The following is a 22349-nucleotide window of genomic DNA, read 5'->3' as shown; positions in this document are numbered from 1 at the left end:
TCGTTGACAGTCATACTGTCAGGTTATGCCAGCCTATAACTGCTCCCACGAGTGACCTCTACAACCCCGTAGGGACCAGTGTACAAAAGATACTATTTTTTGTTCTCTCTTTTAAGGCTCGAAGCCTTGGGATGGGTTTGTAGGAGCACTAATTCTCCATTGTCAGTCTCTTACTCTCTTTACATTGTCAGCATACTCACTTTGGCTCTTTTCTGCTTCTTCAGTTAATTTAATTACAGTTTGACTGATCTTTGCGCTTCCCAAGTTACTTCTGATCCGACAGGCTTAGATATCGGCGTTGTCCACTCGTTATCTTCCTTAGCGGCTAACATAATCCCAACTGTGGTATACCTAGTGCAAGAACAGGGTAAATTGTTCTATATTTGCTGAAATTCACCCACATAGTCTACCTGTCGAGTTCACGGTCTAGGGCTGAAGGTTCTTATAAATCTGTTAATACCGCTCACATCCAACACAAGCATTACACTTCAATCTGCCTTTGCTGTAGCCAGTAGTGGACTGCTAGGCGGAGAATAAGAAGGCTCTATAATATTCCATTCTAAAATCTTTCTGATTTCTCTGGTTACCACTTCCTTTTTCGTCCAAGGGACGGAAACACTTGCACGGCAATATGTTTCATGTGGATATACTTCCATTTTATAAACAAAACCTTTAATGTTTCCTGGCTTCTCAGAAAAGACTTCTGTATAATTGCTCAGTAAACCTATTAATTGTGCCTGCTGCTGCGTATCGAAGCACTCTAACTTGATAAAATTTTGTTGAATCAGTTCTTTGGTGGCAATTATCTCACTTCTTTGACTAAGTCGTGAGCTACAACATCCCCGAGTGGGTAAACTACGGTTTACGTATAACAAAAAATGGCTCTGAGTACTATGGGACTTAACATCTGAGCTCATCAGTCCCCTAGAACTTAGAACTACTTAAACCTAACTAACCTAAGGACATCACACACATCTATGCCCAAGGCAGGATTACGTATAACAATTGAAGTCGGATATACTTAATATGCATACTTGGCAATGCTTTCAATGTACCTCCCCTGCAGCGATCAGTTCCAGTACTATTCTTTTTCATAAATTATCCACGGTACAGGTGCCGGGCGAGAAGTCGATCGGTGGGTCCCTCTCTCTGGTAAAATCCCAACCCAGGATACAGGCCAGTGATAAACGTTTTATCACCAAGAACGTGCACTTAAAGGCTCCATTGCCCTTTAAAGGTTCGACCTGCACTTGTTTCGATTACCAGTTATTTGACGCTAATAGCCTCGACTACCTTGCAACCCTATACAGGAAAATCGTTGTTTTATATATATCCACATCTACATCTACATGACTACTCTGCAATTCACATTTAAGTGCTTGGCAGAGGGTTCATCGAACCACAATCATACTATCTCTCTACCATTCCACTCCCGAACAGCGCGCGGAAATAACGAACACCTAAACCTTTCTGTTCGAGCTCTGATTTCTCTTATTTTATTTTGATGATCATTCCTACCTATGTAGGTTGGGCTCAACAAAATATTTTCGCATTCGGAAGAGAAAGTTGGTGACTGAAATTTCGTAAATAGATTTCGCTGCGACGAAAAACGTCTTTGCTTTAATGACTTCCATCCCAACTCGCGTATCATATCTGCCACACTCTCTCCCCTATTACGTGATAATACAAAACGAGCTGCCCTTTTTTGCACCCTTTCGATGTCCTCCGTCAATCCCACCTGGTAAGGATCCCACACCGCGCAGCAATATTCTAACAGAGGACGAACGAGTGTAGTGCAAGCTGTCTCTTTAGTGGACTTGTTGCATCTTCTAAGTGTCCTGCCAATGAAACGCAACCTTTGGCTCGCCTTCCCCACAATATTATCTATGTGGTCTTTCCAACTGAAGTTGTTCGTGATTTTAACACCCAGGTACTTAGTTGAATTGACAGCCTTGAGAATTGTACTATTTATCGATTAATCGAATTCCAACGTATTTCTTTTGGATCTCACGTGGATCACCTCACACTTTTCGTTATTTAGCGTCAACTGCGACCTGCCACACCATATAGCAATCGCTTTGCAACTGATACTGGTCTTCGGATGACCTTACTAGACGGTAAATTACAGCATCATCTGCGAACAACCTAAGAGAACTGCTCAGATTGTCACCCAGGTCATTTATATAGATCAGGAACAGCAGAGGTCCCAGGACGCTTCCCTGGGGAACACCTGATATCACTTCAGTTTTACTGCTCTACATAACTCTTCACATAAAGCGAAGCTCATCACATTTGTCATTTTGCCTGTGTCTAAAATCACAGTAATAGGTATACTGCCTGTCTTAACGTGCACTGCAGCTTGCACCACAGATTCCTCCGTCTGAGTACAGATTTGCGGCCCAGTGTATCATTCATTTCATATATCCTGGCCGTCGTTGTATCGCAAAATATTGTCATTCATAGCGGTGCCTTCACTTTTCTCCATAATCACTACCGGAAGGCGTGGGGTGGTCAACTTTAGTTTAAAGGTGCAGATGGGCCCGGTTGGCTGTCCTCTATCACTTCAACGATTCTTACTCTTTGGTCTTTATACTGTTGTATTATGTGACCGTCTTGCACCCGCCTGGGTAGCAGAGAGCATGCCGGCACGGTAGCTCAGCGTGTTCGGTCAGAGGGTTTAGCTACCCTGTGTAATAAAAAACTGAGTGAACGGATCAACGAACAACCTGAACGGGTGTCATCGGACGTCCGCCACGAACAAATTCAACAAACAGTATAGAACAAAATAAGATCAACAAAAAAAAAAAAGAGCGCTAACGCGCTGCTTCCTGGACTCGGGTAGGCGCGCCGGCCCCGGATCGAATCCGCCCGGCGGATTAACGACGAGGGCCGGTGTGCCGGCCAGCCTGGATGTGGTTTTTAGGCGGTTTTCCACATACCGCTAGGTGAATACCGGGCTGGTCCCCATGTTCCGCCTCAGTTACATGGCTCGCAGACATCTGAAACTTTCGAGCTATTCCATGTATTACACTCGACGCAGACAGTTGGGGTACACTAATTCCGTGCCAGGGGGTACGGGGTGGCGGCAGGAAGGGCATCCAACCACCCCTTAAACATTAACATGCCAAATCCGATTAACGATAGCTGTCACTGCGGGACAAGACTCAAGTGATAGAATTATGTGACTGTCTTGTACCTGCACATTACTGTGCTCAGGATTATTTAGATATTGATGGATCCAGTATGTGCCCCTAGTTCAGATTAGAGTGATCTGCGTGTTGGTTTGGCCAACTATCGGAATTGTATCTACATGTTTTTAACTGCTAGAAGTTGGATTATTTTTCCCTATTGACGTCTCCGTGTCTCTTCCTGTTACCATCTTGTTGATTGTTTTCGTATCTGTTCACATTTGAATTCTGGTACCGAACACTATTTTGTGGTTTCCTATTACCACCATTGCCACTGTTACTATTGTTCTTATGGTAGTCGTTCCTCTTTCGATTCCCGTTAGCATTGTTTTTGTTATTCCCCCCGTACGGTGTTTTTCCTGTTTCGATCTTCCTGTATGAGATCGAGAGAATATATAGCAACTAGAAATTTTTCGCAATGGTCTTCAGAGACGTTTACTAATCGTTCTGTCTCCAGGATAGGTATTTTCGGTTTAAGGATACGTAACATTTCTTTCGTAGTCATGTTTTCATCCCAATAACGAATTTTACTGGTGTAGTTTTCAATATATTTACGCATGTTTCCAAGTTGTACATTGTGGGATTGTACACCTCCTCTCTCAGTTGTTCTTGGATGCACGTGTTCCAGTATTTGGCTCAGAATACCTTCGCAAATTCTTCTAAAGTTTTACAGCTATCTGCTGTCTTTACAGCCCACAATGTCGCTTCACCGCCAATGTGTGAAGTTACAAACTATATTCTTTGACGTTCCATCCACACTTTAGGCAGAACGTGTCTAAATGTCTTGATAAAAATAATGGAGTGTACAGTCTCTTTCTCAACTGAGAAGGCCTGAAATTGCCTACGCTTTATAACTTTTTCCTGTAATTTGATATGTGCGTAGCTTCGTTTTTGTTCCTAAGCTACAACTACTACCCTCTCTGGAGCCGGCTGTAATTGTTCCGCTCCTGGAACTCTATCTGTTTGTAACAACTTTCATTCCCATATCTTTTAAGGAGTTGCGTCATATTTTGATTGCTTTCCTGAACACTACCTTCCTTTCGTCCTAGAAGTGCAATAAGTTCTGTAATTTCCTTTTATTCCACCGTGGAAGTTCTTCATCTAACGTTTGTTGAACTTGGTTTAATTCGGTTCTTAATTCGGTTGCAAATTCACCACTACCGAATGCGGCTTCAATCGTGACTCTTTGTATTACTGCTTGTACTTGACTAGTTACGTATTCTCTAATCTCAACATATTTCTTCTCCACTCCGATATTGCCGGCACGGTAGCTCAGCTTGTTCGGTCGAGGGTTAGCTGCCCTCTGTAATAAAAAAACTGAGTGAACGGATCAACGATGAGCCTGAAGAGACGTCCGCCCCGAACAAATGAAACGAACAGTAACGAACAAAATGAGATCAATTTTAAAAAATAGTTGAGCGGTCAGCGTGACGGGCTGTTATGCCAAGGGGCCGGGCTTCGATTCCCGGCTGGGTCAGAGACTTTCTGTGCTCAGGGACTGAGTGTTGTGTTGTCGTCATCATCATCATCATCTTATCCCCATCGACAAGCAAGTCGTCGAAGTGGCGTCACTTAAAAAGACTTCCACCAGGCGGCCGGTCTACCCGGCGGGAGGCCCTAGCCCCGTGACATTTTATTTCTTATTTCAGTTCCTATTTTCTCAGTTTCAGCCTTCATGCGCCTTCTACCTGCTCAGTTTGTTGTAGAAAAAGCTTTTTTAATCTACCAGTGATCTCCTGTACTTTAGTGGCCATGGCATTTTGTGCTTCTGACACTTCTGTACATCATTCGTGACCTTGGTTACTGCGTCAGGTAGCCCGTGGAAAGCTTCCTTCATAGCAGTCACCGCATTTCGTATGGTTCCTAGCTGTTCATCTAGTTTTTGTAATAAAGGTTCATCACGATTTATTGAAACCCCATTTAATTGTCGGTTTATGTTTTCATCGTGAAATTTCTTTCTAGCCTCTCAGCTCTCGTCTCGTTCCCTTTCATTAACGGCCAATCTGTCTTGACGACCTTTTCTTAAGAGCTACTTTTTCATTGATTTGCTTGTCGCTATCCTCTAGTTGTTGACTCAATTTTGCTAAAAGAGATGCGTCGCGTTCCTTTTCTCTAAGTTCTAATTTTTGAAAGAATAATGTAAAGAAATCATCACCCGGCATTCCAGCCGGTGATGGTTTAACTATTATTTGATTTTACCTCACTTCTGCAAGGTCATTGCTTCTGATTTAGAATCATCATATTGGTCTCGGACTCGCTGTGTATCAGTTGCTCCGATTCCGTTCCTATCATGTTTTCTTGGGGAAAGGGTTCGGTTAATTCACCGCTTTCACCTTGTAATTCTTGTAAATTACCTAGAGAGTCGGAAACAAAGAATTCCTTTACCTTTCTCGCTTACTGACGTGTTCTAGGACGGTTCACAATATGAATAAATGCAAAATTTGTACCCATCATCATCTTGGGCAGAAGATGATGGGTATGAAACTCATTGAAACGTTGCGACAAGATGACGCCACCACTCGGCTGATAACCCGAGAAGAATTCATCAGTGGAAGACGCCGAGAGACACTGCAAACGCATAAATGCAAAATTTACCGTGGTAGCTGTAGTGTATAAATATCCACAGTCAATTTTTGAGTCAGCTGTTATTTGGCTGCCAGCGAGAATCGATACTAATCACAATGAAAATGTGATTCACTGGGTTAGTCTAATGCCGTTAATGCATACAACACAGGATCTAACACGCAATAAATGAAAATGTACCATGGGCTATCACAGTAACTTCCTGCTCTACCACCGCAATAATCGTAGGAACACACACTAGCGTCTTACCTTATTTACGAATAGCAATAGATCCATATAGTTTTGAATTTAGTCTTGCCCGGTAATGTTTAGTTCCTTGTGGTACGTTTTCACTCGTCAGTGCAAGGAAAGAGCCTCATTATTTTTCCATTCAACCATAGGTCGATGAACATGTGGAAAAATATGAACAAATTAATTTTGGCTACAATAAAACGAAATAAATCATTGTATTTTCTTTTCTATTCTTTCTATTCACTTGTAAATCGGGCCACGCATTGGGGTCAATTATATCGTCGTCTCTCTCTCTCTCCTTTTTGCTCATTTTATAGAATTTATCGGTTGTTACGCTTGGAATCGTGGATGAAAATATTTATTAAGTCGTGACGTCGAGTATATTTCGCACATTCGTAGTAGCGACTAAAATACACACTAACAATCATCAATGTTGCTACATAGGAAAATTCTAAGTAAAGGTATTAGGTTGGGCTGTAATAATTTACGCACTGGTAGCTCAAAAATACGCGTGGTTTGCTTAAAACTGTAATAGTTAACACCCGATAAATAAATATTGCTGAAGAGAAAGATACGATATATTCACCTTCGTAACTGCACTATTATTCTCAATGTTACATAAATTCTTTGTTAAACACTGACCTTTTATACTGTTAATTATTATTTGAATAATATTTACAGTAATGAAAACAAGATTTTTACCAGTCAACGACTTACCCGTAACCAAATTATTAAATTTTAACTTTGCGTTCGTCTTGTCCATTTAATGAAAAATTTTGTGAAAAAAATATTTTCTTTTCCTGATAGCAAAATATTTGAGGCAGTTGTTGCCAATGTGCCATTATGACAAAATAATGGCAGACGGCCAATGATAAAACTTGAATTCTAGGTATAATTAACTATTTCCACATACTTATATCCACATGGAGGGAGAGGTATAAAATGAGATTACAAGGACAAATATTGTTTATACGTATGCTCTGAAAAACATATGTACAATTAACAAAATCAGAAACAACTTCATACAGAAGCTCTAGCAGGTTCGAGAGCTGACACCAGAGCGATCATTATATTCATGCAACTCTTTACTCCACAATTATATAGACATTCCATGACATTATATAGTCTCTGTTATTCTTAATATTTGTTACTGTTTGGCCACGATAACTTGAAGATTTCGCTAGAGCTGCCATAAGCGGAGAAAATCGGCACAACGTGAAAGATACTCATTTGTCTCCTAGAGCTACCAATGTCAAGCTGAACCTAGACGCGAAGTATTACAAAAGGCTTGCGTCCCTTAGCAAATAACTTCTGTAAGCACGTGCTGAGGTGTTTACATTATAACAAGAACTTACTCAAGCTTACTTTTTCAGCCGGTCGATGCGGCCGCGCGGTTCTAGGCGCTTAAGTCTGGAACCGCGCGACCGCTACGGTCGCAGGTTCGAATCCTGCCTCGGGCATGGTTGTGTGTGATGTCCTTAGGTTAGTTAGGTTTAAGTAGTTCCAAGTTGTAGGGGACTGATGACCTCAGATGTTAAGTCCCATAGTGCTCAGAGCCATTTGAACCTTTTTTTTTTTTTTTTTTTTTTTGCTTTTTCAAGTCACTGGGGCAAGTTTATTCCAGGAAATCGCAAGTACTTGTTACATAAATCCAGTTATCCTTAAAAATCAGAATAGTCATCTCTTGTTGCACTATTATCAATGAACAAAAATCGTGACGTAACACAAAAATAAAAAAAGAGAAAAAATATTAGAGGAGTACATATTGATGTTATGAAGAATAAATGTTTTAGGATGTCGTATGCAAATGTAGAACATCTCTTGTCTGTGTATAATCAAGTATTCGATAATAGGAAATAAAATTCCGCGCGGTATCTCACTAAGAGACTGCCTTTTAATTACTCTTCGATATTTGCAAGCAGTACTTACTACTTTTATCACAAATGTAATGCATTTATGTTTACGGTAACATTAAAAAAATCAGCTAAAATCTAAAGACGTCTGTGCTGCTGGTGCCAGCAATGATGCAAGCAGCCGACGCTGCCTTTCCGTCACTGCTTCTCTACCCTGGGCAGCCGTAATGCGGGGGCACGGCCGTTGGCGACAGCCGCCGCGCCAATCGTCAACTTATCGTGGACAAGCAGTACACAGAAATACATTTATTATTAATATTTTTATGTTCAAACCACGTAAAAGTGGAGAGGTTTCTCGATCAAAAGTAACATTTCATCATTGATAGCAGATTTACATACATAAACATGCATAGCTTTGTTGACATAGATCGCATGTGGTTATCGCAACATTTTGCTACGGTTTTTGGAAGGAATTCCAGTGGACGGTGCAAATCGTTCAAAATAACCGGTTTCTGAAATAAACGTTTTCAGTTTTTTATTCCTGTTGTTTCCTGTAATAAGCGTAGAAATAGAAAAATGATTCAAACATCTTTACTCCCTCAGTTTCAATATATATATATATCATATATATAATATCAAAACATTAAACAGGCAAATAAAGGGAAAGTTATTCTGTCCACGATTTGCTGCTTTTCTCGATATGTGGTACGAGGTTGAATACTACAAAAAAAAATCACCAGTATTCTTCTAGTGAGTCAAATTTTTTGAAACTCTGCTCCAAAATCATGTATAAATTGATGATCATACCACTATACGGGCATTAGGACTAGTCAGTGATAAAGGGTGAAAACTGAGGTTGAATAACTCTGTTTTGCGTGTTAATATGTCCGTTTACAACGGCTACAAGCAGATAAAGGTTTATTATGCGGATATAGGCAGCAGATCAGATGCTTTCTATTTTTATTATATAGTATGAATGAACTGTTGTCAAGTTTTTAGTTTATTTTTATTACCGTAATTTCCTTTCCCGTTTATTATTTCATGGAAACGGCAGACAAATATTTAATCTTTTAAAGAAAATGACATCATTGCTACCCCACTTCGTGAAAGTATTTCCAGACTAGGGTTGGTGACATTCCGTAATACAAGATGTCTGGCGACGAGAGGGAGAAATTACCGCATGCACCAGGTAGGGCAAATCTTGCACGCCTCACATACAAGTGTGCCGTAAGCCACGACACACTGCAACGGGGACATTATTCTCATTATGCCGTACCAGTTGTTATGCCAAGTGTTTCTGTCGGCACTTTTATTAAAATAGCACTTATCGCTTTTCCCATTTTTATAGCAACACAATGTTTCAAACCAATGCTAATTTTACGAATAAAAATTACTCCTTTTTTAAAAAAAGGTTTATTTAAAAAGAAAAATTTAGCACTGCTATATTGGCTAATTGATATTTCGGTTTTTTACGCAGTACCTTTAGTAACTGAGACCAAACAAATACAGAAAAATATTCAGAAACAAAATAAAAGTGGTCGGTTTTTCCCATCCCTATTAGCCTACTCCTAACATGCTACACATCCTATCCCCAGTGACCTACAGGATGGAGAACTCCCCATGAAATCATGCGAATTAAAATAAACGATATCTTGCAACAAACAACAGCTTATGAAATGAAAATTACTAGGCGTGGCCCAATTAAGCATGAAAGCATGGGTACCTCATCTCACAGGGACATCTTGCTAACGGGATTCAAACCACGAAAAGAAAACAGTGGTCACTGAATCAAGAATACAGGCATCTAACAAGTGGACAACAACAAGCATTTAACAAGTGGACATGAGAACGCAAACACGAACTACAGCCTTGGCACAGGTGGTTGGATACATAAAACAACGATATAAATCGTCGTTGCGAATTTGCCAGTGATTTCGGTAAAGCTTAATGTCATGAAGAAAAGTCCCGGAAAAGCATGAATGATCACCAGCACTCTCGTTCAAGTGCCTGATGGGTGCAGCTAGCTGGCTGTGAAAATTAAACCTGTGAAATGAAACCCAGATGCAAATTTTGTGGTCGCCCTGTCTCGGTGCTGGAGCGGAGATCTTACCCTGTCTTAAGATATGTGAAGGCAGAAGACAGCAGCAGTGGTGGCTGAATATTGTAAGTTCAGCTCAGCCTCTGTATGCTGCTCTGAGACATCTCACTCTGCAGGTCTCAGACCCAGCGTGCTGCCTCAGGCTGTGGAACAGCTGTCGTCTGCAGCGGTCTAACGAGAACTGAGTTCTCCTGTGCCTCCCTGAAGAAAGTCTCTTCCAACTTTCGTTTACGAAACTTAGCTGGTTCTGCCAGTGCTGGAATCTCACCGGCCAACTGCAACAGACCTTGCGAGTTCCAACCAATTCAAAAATGTGTGTGAAATCTTATGGGACTTAACTGCTAAGGTCATCAGTCCCTAAGCTTACACACTACTTAACCTAAATTATCCTAAGGACAAACTCACACACCGATGCCCGAGGGAGGACTCGAACCCCCGCCGGGACCAGCCGCACAGTCCATGACTGCAGCGCCTTAGACCGCTCGGCTAATCCTGCGCGGATCCAACCAGTGATGACTTAATAAACAAGCTTAACAATTTCCTACTGTTGCGGGTTTTGTCATGGTTAACCGGCAAGGTCTATTTCTCCTGTGGCATGGGGAATGAGGTAGAAAATCTTCCCCACTACTTGCCAGATTTGCAGTAACGGATAACCAGAAGACGTCAACATACACACCATGGGAACTCACCTCTGCTGCTGAAATAATTATTCTTGGAGAAATGTACGATACACGCTGTGCTGTCTTACAATACATTTACGACTTAAGTTGTTATCGAAATCAGTAGTGAATTAATGTACAGTAAGACAGCACAGAGTATTATGCATTTCTCCAAATGCTGTTGGCAGTGGCCTGACAAAAATTTTTGGAATAATTACTGTGAGCCAGTTAAAGAACCACTTACTAGAGTTTGAACAAACATTCCAGCTGACTCCACAGGGCACAGCGGCTGCTCCCATGCTACGTGTTTTCGTGTTCTTTCCTGTCTTTCAGTTTCTTATCGTAGCTAGAAAGGATTCCTTTCACCTCTCACACAATGTAGTTTTATGGCACACTGCCCTTCTCACTCCAATCTCCTGCTGGGATGGCGTGGCAGGCTGTCCTCTGCTCTATACCCGCTTGGAGAATAGCTTTCAGCAGAAAACAGCCTTACGACTATTTGCTCCCATAAATTAAAGCTCCCTTTCTGGAGCCAGCTAAAAGCCACAGATCTGCCGTAATCACAAGACTCCCTCTCCGTACCAAGAGAAATAGAGACATACGAGTGGCGTTCAGTAAGTAATGAAACACATTGTATTCAGGACTGCAATATATTATTCCCTATTTTTTTTTGTCAACAAAACCCTATTTTTCACTATGATCTCCGTTCAACGCGACGGCCTCACGCCACCTTACTGAGAGGGCCCATATGCCCGCATATTACCACTATACTGGTCGACGTTAGAGCCAACGTCTTACTGCATCAGCAACTTCGCTGTCATCCACATCCTGCTTCCCGCAGAGAGTATCCATTGAAACAAACAGATAGAAGTCAGAAAGTGTGAGATCAGGGCTCTAGAGTGGATAAGAAAGAACATTCCGTGAAGTTTTGTGACCTCCCGTCGGGTGGCCAGACCAATGCGAAGCCTTGCTTTGTCATGGAGGAGGAGGATCCCATGCTTGTGGCGACGACTATGTTGAAGTCGCTTCTTCAGTTTTCTGAGGATAGCACAATACACGTCACAGTTGATCGTTGCACCACAAAGGAGGACGCTGAACAGAATAACCCGTCGCCTTTGCTTTACCGGCTTTGAACTTTTTCTTCGAAGGAATGGTGGTGTGGCGCCACTCCACGTATTGGCATTTTGTTTCCTGTTCGAAGTGATGAACCCGTGTTTCATCGCCTGTGACGATGTTCAACATAAAAGGTGTCACAATTACCCTATAACGCGCAAACAATTCCGCACAGATGGTCCTTCGTTGCTCTTTATGGTCTTCTGTTAAGTGACGAGAAACCCAGCGCCCACACACATTGAGTACCCCATCTGACGAACGAGTGTGTCAGCGCTACCAACAGAGACCTCCAGTTGAGCAGCGAAGTACCTGATTGTGATCTGTCGATGACCTAGAATAAGAGTGTCAGCACGTTCCAACACTGCTGGAGTCACAGCTGTGTGCGGCCGGTCGGCACACGGGAGATCGGAAAGGTTTGCGCGATTTTGCCGTGAAGATGATAGATGCCTCGCCCAACGACTCATCGTGCTTTTGTTTACTGCCAGGTCTCCACAGACGTTCTGCAAGCACCTATGAATATCTGCGATGCTCTGGTTTTCCACCAAAAGAAACGCAATGATGGCTCTCTGCTTGGAACGCATCTCTCTTACAGACGCAATTATGAAGGCTACGTATAACACCACCATCTATCGCAACTTCTTGATACTATAGGGGCTGAAGCGGAATTATTCCACGGTATACCACAACAAATTCCTCATGTTTTTCAAAACTGGCCAAGAACGAAAAGTGTTGCATTATTTATTGAACGCCTCTCGTAGAAAATATTATAAATGCAGTCATTGGTAGGAGTTAGTATTGCTTGCAGTTTTCATGTAGCACTACTGATTTGAACTGAGTGATGACTCGGATCTGCATATTAAATTAAAAATAGATTACTGGATTGTTTAGGAATAAGCTACCACCCCACACTGCGATAAAGACAGAATCCATTTAATACCTGGTAATTCCAACAGAAGAAAAATCAAGACTCCACAACAACATTGCCGATTATCTCTAGACGTGAATCTAGCTACACTGTTTGCGCTATAAAAATTCTACGTTTTTCCTGTCAGTTTTCTCGCTGAATATGCATAATGGAGTGAACTGTTAATGAAAGGAAGCGCTACGAGGAGAGAAGGTGTGGATCGAGATTCCTGGCTCTGTGCCAGATGTTCACACTGTTTGTTATCTAATCGCCTCACAAAATTGTTCAAATGGCTCTGAGCACTATGGGACTTAACATCTGAGGTCATCGGTCCCCTAGACTTTGGACTACTTAAATCTAATTAACCTAAGGACATCACACACATCCATGCCCGAGGCAGGATTCGAACCTGCGACCGTAGCAGTGCGGTTCCGGATTGAAGCGTCTAGAACCGCTCGTGCACAGGGGCCGGCGATCGCCTCACAGTTCAGTGCAACCGCACAACACCCACTGGCCCCAGTGATAAGAGACAGAGACCATGTCACACTGTTAGCGGGTGAAACTGAGTGAGAGGTGTAGGAACACGGGTATACCTTCTCACGGCCATTGCGTGAGGAAGGCATGGTCGCAAAAACATATAAAAGTGGCATAATAAAAAGAGAAAAACAAAGGCAAGTAATTTTTCTACTGTCATAAATATTTAACATGACATAAAAAATGGTTCAAATGGCTCTGAGCACTATGGGACTCAACATCTTAGGTCATAAGTCCCCTAGAACTTAGAACTACTTAAACCCATGTGAGACCTGAGTTTCTCCTGGCGTATACAACTTTCAAATAACTTCCGGGAATTCAGCCAGGTAACACTTTCAGCGACCGCCGATATTTCGGCGGGAGAACACCCCGCCATTTTCAAGGCAAACTGCTTGCAAACAGTTTGCCTTGAAAATGGCGGGGTGTTCTCCCGCCGAAATATCGGCGGTCGCTGAAAGTGTTACCTGGCTGAATTCCCGGAAGTTATTTGGATACTTAAACCCAACTAACCTAAGGACATCACACACGCCCATGCCCGAGGCAGGATTCGAACCTGCGATCGTAGCAGTCCCGCGGTTCCGGACTGCAGCGCCAGAACCGCTAGACCACCGCGGCCGGCTAACATTACATAACAATGTACTCATATTAACATAGCTTCGGCTCCAGCTGATTTACAACTTAGTTATAATGTACTACACATTAATGTATTACCATAAGGAACGTAATTGTAGTTTCCTATCACGTTAATGTAACATAGGGGTTAGTGCCGTTATTTTGTTGAGCAGAATACATGTGCGATCAATCAGTTAAAAATTTGTAATGATAGTTGTTACGCGACCTGTTATAGTACCTAGTCATCAGGTTGAAGTTCATGCCAAAAAATAAATAAAATACTGAATGCCTAATAAGAGCAGATAGCTATGGAGTGTTAAAGGACAACTGAATCGCACGCTAATGGGCTAACTACTCCAAAATTTAAAACACAGATTCTCTTGTTTTCGATTTATTGAGGCATAGCTGCATCGATTGTAATGCAAATGGAAAGCCGTCATAGCTCTCCACTTGTAGAGATCGGATTGAAATCTGCATTTGTTTCTAATAAGAGAGAACTCCAAGAGATACCACGTTTGGGAAATAAAGTTGTGGCAGGTCCGCAATCATGCTGGACCAGTTGGTGATTTTTTTATAAACTTTGGTGAACTTTTCCACAGTAATACTAAGACGAACCGATCGGAGTTTTAAATTTCAAATAATGGTGAAAAACAAGACGGCGAAAGAAAAGTGCGTTTGATAACTTTTTCGTATGCTGTAATGTTGTATTTTGTGGGCCACAAAGTTTTTCATTGAAGTATTACATGGAATATTTATCCATAAAAGATGGGTTTGTAAGTTTTGCAATGCAATGAAAAAAGTAGACAAAATTTGCAAAGGCAATGATGACTGTTTGGCTCTGTCATTTGATTATATGCAGAACCTTCCACTGCCACATTCGTCAGTACAAGAAATTTTTTGTCTTAGACAGTTGTGGGATTTTAATTTTGAGATACGCTACACAAAAAAGTTGAAGATAAGTTTTGTTTTTATCATGAGGGTCAAGTTAGGAAATGTTTTAATGAAGTGTACACCCAGATCAAAATCCTCATCATACGGGTATAAGAGTGTTATTGAACTTGACAGACAGTGATAAATCTCACAAAATCTGTCACTCATTCCTCATTAGAGAGCCCTTTTATCCACCATCCGACTGTAATTTTGGGGTCGTGAAAAGAAAGTTCCGCACGTGTGACCGAGTGCTTATAGCGGGTAAGTACGTGTTACTTATCACTGAATTCTGCTGCCCTGGCCGCTTTAAAGTTCATGCAGCAAAAACAAGCGAAGCAGTGGATTTTGAATCATGGTGGATCCCTTTATGCATAAAGGTCGTCATATCAGACGAAACAATGGGAAAAATCACTAGAAAACAAGAGAGTGTTACTTGCTCCCCAGCAGTTTCTATACTACGAGCGCAGAGCAAGTAGTTCCTATATCGGAAGACTCAAAATCCATTCTTTTACATTACCAGGACACATATTCCTAGCGAGAACATTGGGCTTCCTTAAACTGAAGCATATGACCGGCAAGTTCTCATAAACAAGAAAAAGAATGATCTTTTTGGGAAATTACAGTAGCGTATTAGAAATCCACAATATCAGGTGTTTTATTATTAACTGGTCTAACATGGGAGCGTATAAAATTGACTTAAAGATGACTAGAACCGATCATCTTTTTTAACACATTTTGTATTCATTTTTACATAAACTTAAAACAGTTTTGTGAACAAGTGGTCATCATCTTTTCATCTACATCTACATCCAAGTGATTGCTCTAGAAATCACAACTAAGTGCCTGGCACTGAATTCATCGAACCACCTTTGAGCTACTTCTCTACCGTTACACTCTCGAACATGAACGGGGAACATGAACTCTTAAATTTTCCTTCCGGACTCTGATTTCTCTTATTTCATTACGATGATCATTTCTCCCTATGTAGATGGGCGCCAACAAAACATTTTCGCACTATGTGGAGAAAAGTGGCGATTGAATTTTCGTGAGGAGATCCTGCAGAAGCGAAAAGGGCCTTTATTGTAATGACTACTACCCTAACTTATGTATCATATCCGTGGCACAATCTCTCCCTCTTGCCTCTATAATACAAAACAAGCTGCCCTTCTTTGAACCTTTTCGATGTTCTCCGTCGATCCTATCTGATGCGGAACCCACACAGCACAGCGACACTCCAGAAGAAAGCGGACAAGTGTAGTGTAGACAGTATCTTCAGTAGACCTGTTATATTTCCGAAGTGTTCTGCCAATAAATCTCAGTCTTTGGTTCGCTATCCCCACAAAATTAGCTACGTGATCGTTCCAATTTCAGTTATTCGTAGTTGTGTGCCCTGAATATTTAGTTGAGTTTACACTCTTTAGATTTGTGTGATTTATCGTGTAACTGAAATTTAGAGGATTCCTGTCAGTACCCATGCAGGTAACTTCAAACTTTTCTTTATTTAGAGCCAATTGCCACTTTTCGCACCATACAGATATCATGTCTAAGTGATTTTGCAATTCGTTTTGATCGTCTGATGACTTTACAAGGCAGCAACTGAAAGCATCAGCTGCAAACAATGTAAGAGGGCTGCTCAGATTGTCTCCCAAATCGTTTATGTAGATCAGGAACAATAGAGGGCCTATAACACTTCCTTGAGAAGCGCCGGATATTACTTCTGTTTTAATCGATAACTTTCCGTCAGTTATTACGAACTGCGACTTCTCTGAAAGGAAATCGCGAAACTAGGTACACAACTGAGGCGATACTCCATAGGCACGCAATTTAAATAGAAGTCGCTTGTGAGGAACGGTGTCAAAAGCCTTGTGGAAATCCAAAAGTATGGTTCTTGAGAGAATTTTCGTTGTGTCGTTTCAACTACAAAAATGCATGTTTTTTTCACCAGACGCGTTTCGCTTTATTGAGATAAAGCATCATCACTGGTGGTGATTTCTGCTTGATTTCTCGCCTACATCAGAAAATACCCTCTATTAGCAGATCGTTGACGTTTTTCTTTTTTGTACATCGATATTTGTGGTAGAATTTCTCGTTGGTCTGCAGAACTATGCAATTTTATGTTTTACATACTGTGCTGTTTTGCACACCATTTTTTCTGTTTTTTTTTCTTTTCTGGAAAAAAGTGTGCGGTCTAAAACATACAAATGCATAGTTCTGCAGACCAATGAAAATTACACCCAACTATCAGTGTCTAAAGGAGAAAAATATCAACGATATGTTAGCAGGTGGCATTTCCCGATGCAGGCGAAAAATCAGGCCGAAATCACCACTACTGATGAAGTTTTACCTCAATTAAGCGATACGCGTCTGGTGAAGAAGACGCACATTTTTTTGTAGTTGCAAGTACGGACAATATGGTCACACAAACCAAAAATATGGAATCAATTTGAGGTTCAGCGGCACGGAGTGGCCAAGCGATTTGAGGCGTCATGTCACGGACTGCGCGGCCCCTCCCGCCGGAGGTTCGAGTCCTCCCTCGGGCATGGATGTATATGTTGTTCTTAGCATAAGTTAGTTTAAGTTAGTTTAAGCAGTGCATAGGACTAGGGACCGAAGACCTCAGCAGTTTGGTCCCATAGGACTTCACACACAATTTGACGTTCCCTGTCTTTAGCACTCGTTACTTCGCGAGAGCAAAGAGCTAGTTGAGTTTCACAAGAACGATATTTTCTGAATCTGTGTCGGCTATTTGTCAAGAAATCGTTTTCTCCAAAAAAAAATGGTTCAAATGGCTCTGAGCACTATGGGACTTAACATCTATGGTCATCTGTCCCCTAGAACTTAGAACTACTTAAACCTAACTAACCTAAGGACATCACACAACACCCGCCGGGAATCGAACCCGGGAACCCGGGCGCAGGAAGCGAGAACGCTACCGCACGACCACGAGCTGCGGACTCGTTTTCTCCGAGGTGAGTCATAATCTTCGAGCACATTACATGTTCCAACATCCGACTGCAAGTAGACGTTAGCGATATGGGTCTGTAATTCAGCAAATTACTCCTATTTGTTTTCTTACGTATTGGTGTGACTTGCGTAACTTTCCAGTCTTTGGGCACGAACCTCCCACGAGCGAGCGGTTGTATGTTATTGCTAAATATGGGGCTAATTTATTAGCATTCTTTGAAAGGGACCTGGCTGGTATACAGGCTGGACTTGAGTCCTTGCCTTTCTTGTTTTCAGCTGCTTCGCTACACAGACGATATCTACTTCTAAGTTATGTTGCAAATTGTTTTTGATTCGGAATCTGGAATATTTACTTCATCTTATTTTGTGAAGCAACTTCGGAAAACCGTGTTTAGCAACTATGCTTTAGTGGCGCTGCCATCAATAGCATCAACAGCATTATCGCGCAATGAAAGTACTGACTGCCTCTTTCCACTGGTGTACTTTACATACTACCAGAATCACATTGGGCCATTCTGCCAGATTTCGAAACAAAGTTTCGTTGAGGAAACTATTAAAAGCATCTCACACTGAAATTCGTCCTAAATTACGAGCTTCTAATAAACTTCGCCCATCTTTTTGCGATCTTGTAAATGTGGCAAGCTTTTCCGTTGCTTCTGCAATAGTATTCTGACTTGTTTTCTTTTTTTTAGGGGTGGGGGGAGGGGGAGGGTAAGTAACATCTCTCATTAATTTATTTGGTATATTTCTCTCAATTGCTGTCCATACTATTTCTTTGAATTTAAACCACATCTAGTCTACGCTTAAATAGTCAGGCTGGAAAGAATGAAGACCGTCTCTTAGGAAGGCATCAAGCAAATTTTTATCTGCTTTTTAAATAGATGTACTTTGCGTTTATTTTTGAAGTGTGTGGGTGTTACGGCATTCAGTCTAACTACAACAAGCATGCTGTTACTAATCCCTGTATCTGTCATGATGCTCCCTGTTTGGTCAGGATTATTTGTTGTTAAGAGTTCAAGTATGTTTTCGCAACTATTTACACTTCGAGTGGGCTCCGGAACTACTTGCCCAAAATAATTTACTTAGAAGGCATTCAGTTCAATTTCGGACGACTTTTTATACTTAAGACCGATTTTAAACATGTATTTTCTCCAACATATCGAAGGTAGATTGAAGTCACCACCAACTATAATTGTATGAGTGGAGTACCTGTTTGAAATGACGCTCAAGTTCTCTTCGAACTGTTCAGCAACTGTATCATCGGAGTCGGGGGATCAGTAAAAGGAACCACTTATTAGTTTATTCCGGTTGTCACCTACGACTTCCACCTATACTAACTAACAGGAACTATTTCCATCAACTTCACTGCGAGGAAAACTACTTCTGGCAGCAATAAACACTTCACCACCAACTGTATTTATTCTGTCCTTTCAGAACAAGGTTAGGTCATTTCTAAAAAAAATTCAGCTGAACTTATTTCCGGGTTTAGCCAGTTTTCCGTACCCATAACGATTTGAGATTCAGGTGCTTTTATTAGCACTAGGAGCTCTGGTTCTTTTCCAACACAGCCATGACAATTTACAACTACAATATCGATTGTTTCTAGGCCTAGCTTCCTGCGTTTGTCCCGTACGCTTTTAGACCTATGTCCTTTTTGTAGTTTTCCGAGCCCTCTAACCTAAAAAATCGCTCAGCCCCTCCACACAGCCCCACTACCCATGTAGAAGCTTCCTTTGTGTAGTGGAATCCTGAACTATTTAACCCGGAAAGGCGCCATCCTACATGTTTTGTTTGTTTTTGTATGAACTTAGGGAAGTTTTCTGAACACTTAAGACGATGTCTCAGGGAACAGCTGATGAGGACGCTCATTTGAGTCGTCGAAATATCGTGCTGAGAAGAAGCGTACCACCGGCAGTACACCCGATGCTACGAGATAACAACGAATTGCTGGGAAAGTATAAGAAATTATAATTTGGTTATCATTTAAATATACTTTATAATCCGGTTATATATGGTAACTACGAAGTGTTCTGTGTAACAGTACACTCAGGACTTACACATGTATTTCATATTACATGTATTGCAGCCAGAATACAATGAGGTGTCATAGGATAGCGATATGCACATATACAGGTAACGGCAGTATCTAGTGCACACGGTGTAAAAGGACAGTTCATCGGAAGAGCTGTCATTTGTACACAGGTGATTCACGTGAAAAGGTTTCTGGCATGATTATGACCGCAAGATGGAACTTAAAAGATCTTGAGCGCGGAATGGTAATGGGAGCTAGGAGCATGGGACATTCTGTTTCGGAAATCTTTAGGGAATTCAATATCCCGAGATCCACAGTGTCAAGAGTGTTCCAAGAATAACAAATTTCAGTCATTACCTGTCACCACGGACAAAGCGGTGGCCAACGGCCTTCATTTAGCGACCGATAGCGGCGGCTACTGCGTTGAGTTGTCCGTGCCAACAGACAACCTGCTCTCCGTGAAATAATCACACAGAAATCAATATGGACTTACGACGAACATATCCGTTTGGATAGTGTGGTGAAATTTGACGTTAACAGGCTATGGCAGCAGAAGACTGACGCGAGGGCCTCTGCTAACAGCAGGACATCGCCCGCAACAAAAAAAATGGTTCAAATGGCTCTGAGCACTATGGGACTCAACTGCTGAGGCCATTAGTCCCCTAGAACTTAGAACTAGTTAAACCTAACTAACCTAAGGACATCACAAACATCCATGCCCGAGGCAGGATTCGAACCTGCGACCGTAGCGGTCTTGCGGTTCCGGACTGCAGCGCCTTTAACCGCACGGCCACTTCGGCCGACCGCCCGCAACACTTCCCCTGGGATCTTGACGGTATCCGTTAGACCCTAGACGACTGGAAAACCGCGAGGTGAGTCCCGATTACAGATGGGAAGAGCTGATGGTAGGATTCAAGTCTGGCGCAGACGCGACGAAACCAGGACGCAGATTGTCAACAAGGCACTGTACAAGCTAGAGGTGGCTCCATAATAGTGTGGGCTGCTTTTACATGGAATGGACTGGACCCTCTGGTCCAACTGAACCGGTAATTGACTAGAAGTGGTTGTGTTCGGCTACTTAGATACCGCTTACAGACATTCAGAGACGTCATATTCCCAAACAACGATGGACTTTTTATGGATGACAATGCGCCATGTCATTGGGCCACAGTTGTTCGCTACTGGTTTGAAGAACATTGAGAAAAATTCGAACGATTGATTTATTCACCCAGCTCGCCCGGCAGAAATTCCATGGAACATTTATGGGACATAATCGAGAGGCCACTGGCAACACTTTCGAAAGTATGGACGGCTATAGAGGCAACATGGTTCAATATCTCTGCAGGGAACTTCCAGCGACTTGTTGAGGCCAAGCCACTACGGCGGCCAAAAGGAGGTTCGACACGATATTATGAGGTGTCCCATGACTTCTGTCACCTCAGTGTACTGTCATTCATAGATTGTAATTTCTTCTTTCATACAATTTAAAAAAGTGCTTGAAAATATAAATATGCTTCTTTGTTTATTGCTATACGCGGAGAACTTCAGGTGATAAAAATAATCATAGTGGCTAAAAACACTTTTCAAAAAAGGTAATATTAACTTTACACTGTCCAGAAAATAAACTATTTCGCACGGAAGAATGAAATTCGCCATTAAATTACCAAACAAATATTACGTAATATTTTTCATTTCCTTTGAATGATTTGTTAGTCACGAGTTATCTCATTTCCGAAATAAGTTATTCATTTCACAAATGAAGGCCCAGATCGCCAAATGGTGATTATGGTTAAGATAGTTCGTACCATGGCGAGGGGAGGACTTAGCCGCTGTTTCAACAGTAGGTTTCTCAGTCACCGCGGATTGCACCCCTGTTCAATATTAAACGACAAAGACCTCGCCAGTGACTTATGGTAAGTGGACATGATCTATCTGTGATGGCAGTTTGTTAGCGAAAGGAAGTAAATGAAGATTGCAGCGCTATCCGATAAGAACTGGTTCCTTATCAACATTGCATTCCACCGCATCCTTGCCTTTCATTACATTATTCCATAAGAAGTAAACGCATTTTTTTTACAATGAAACCAATTATTGTGGAAGTGTACACCATAAAACTAAACAAATGAACTGATGTCCAAGTAGTGAAAATTATGCAGGCGGTGGAGAATGCTCTACTAGACAGAGAACTAAGAGTCGAAAATTAATAGTTCATGTGGTACAAAGTCGTCAGTGAACAACGTGTGCTTGTAAATTCCTTATGTTTTGTAATAAACAACAGCCGGCTGGTCTGACGTTCGCGGTGCTACCTCGAAAACCGCCACATAACCTTCTGTGTGCGTGCGCGGTTGAGTTTACCACTATTATAATTATTATTATTCATATAATTGATACACCTCGATGTGCTATAAATCCACAACCTTCACTGCGGATGCATGTTTTCTTTCAACTTCCAGCGGGAATCTGATTACCGAGCATCAAGGACATGGGCAGGGACTGCGGACAAGTGGTGGCGTTAGGTGGGAGAGTAGGTCAGCTGGAGAGCGTGCCGAGATAGTCGGCGCTTTTGCGATTAACACTGCGTCACAAGTTGTGCAGTAGTTAAAGCGACTGCTTATCAAGCGAGAGGTCCCGGGTTCGAGTTTCGGTCT

The sequence above is a fragment of the Schistocerca americana genome, chromosome 2 (assembly GCF_021461395.2).
Source record: "Schistocerca americana isolate TAMUIC-IGC-003095 chromosome 2, iqSchAmer2.1, whole genome shotgun sequence".
Taxonomy (NCBI): domain Eukaryota; kingdom Metazoa; phylum Arthropoda; class Insecta; order Orthoptera; family Acrididae; genus Schistocerca; species Schistocerca americana.
This window is presented reverse-complemented; position numbering follows the sequence as displayed.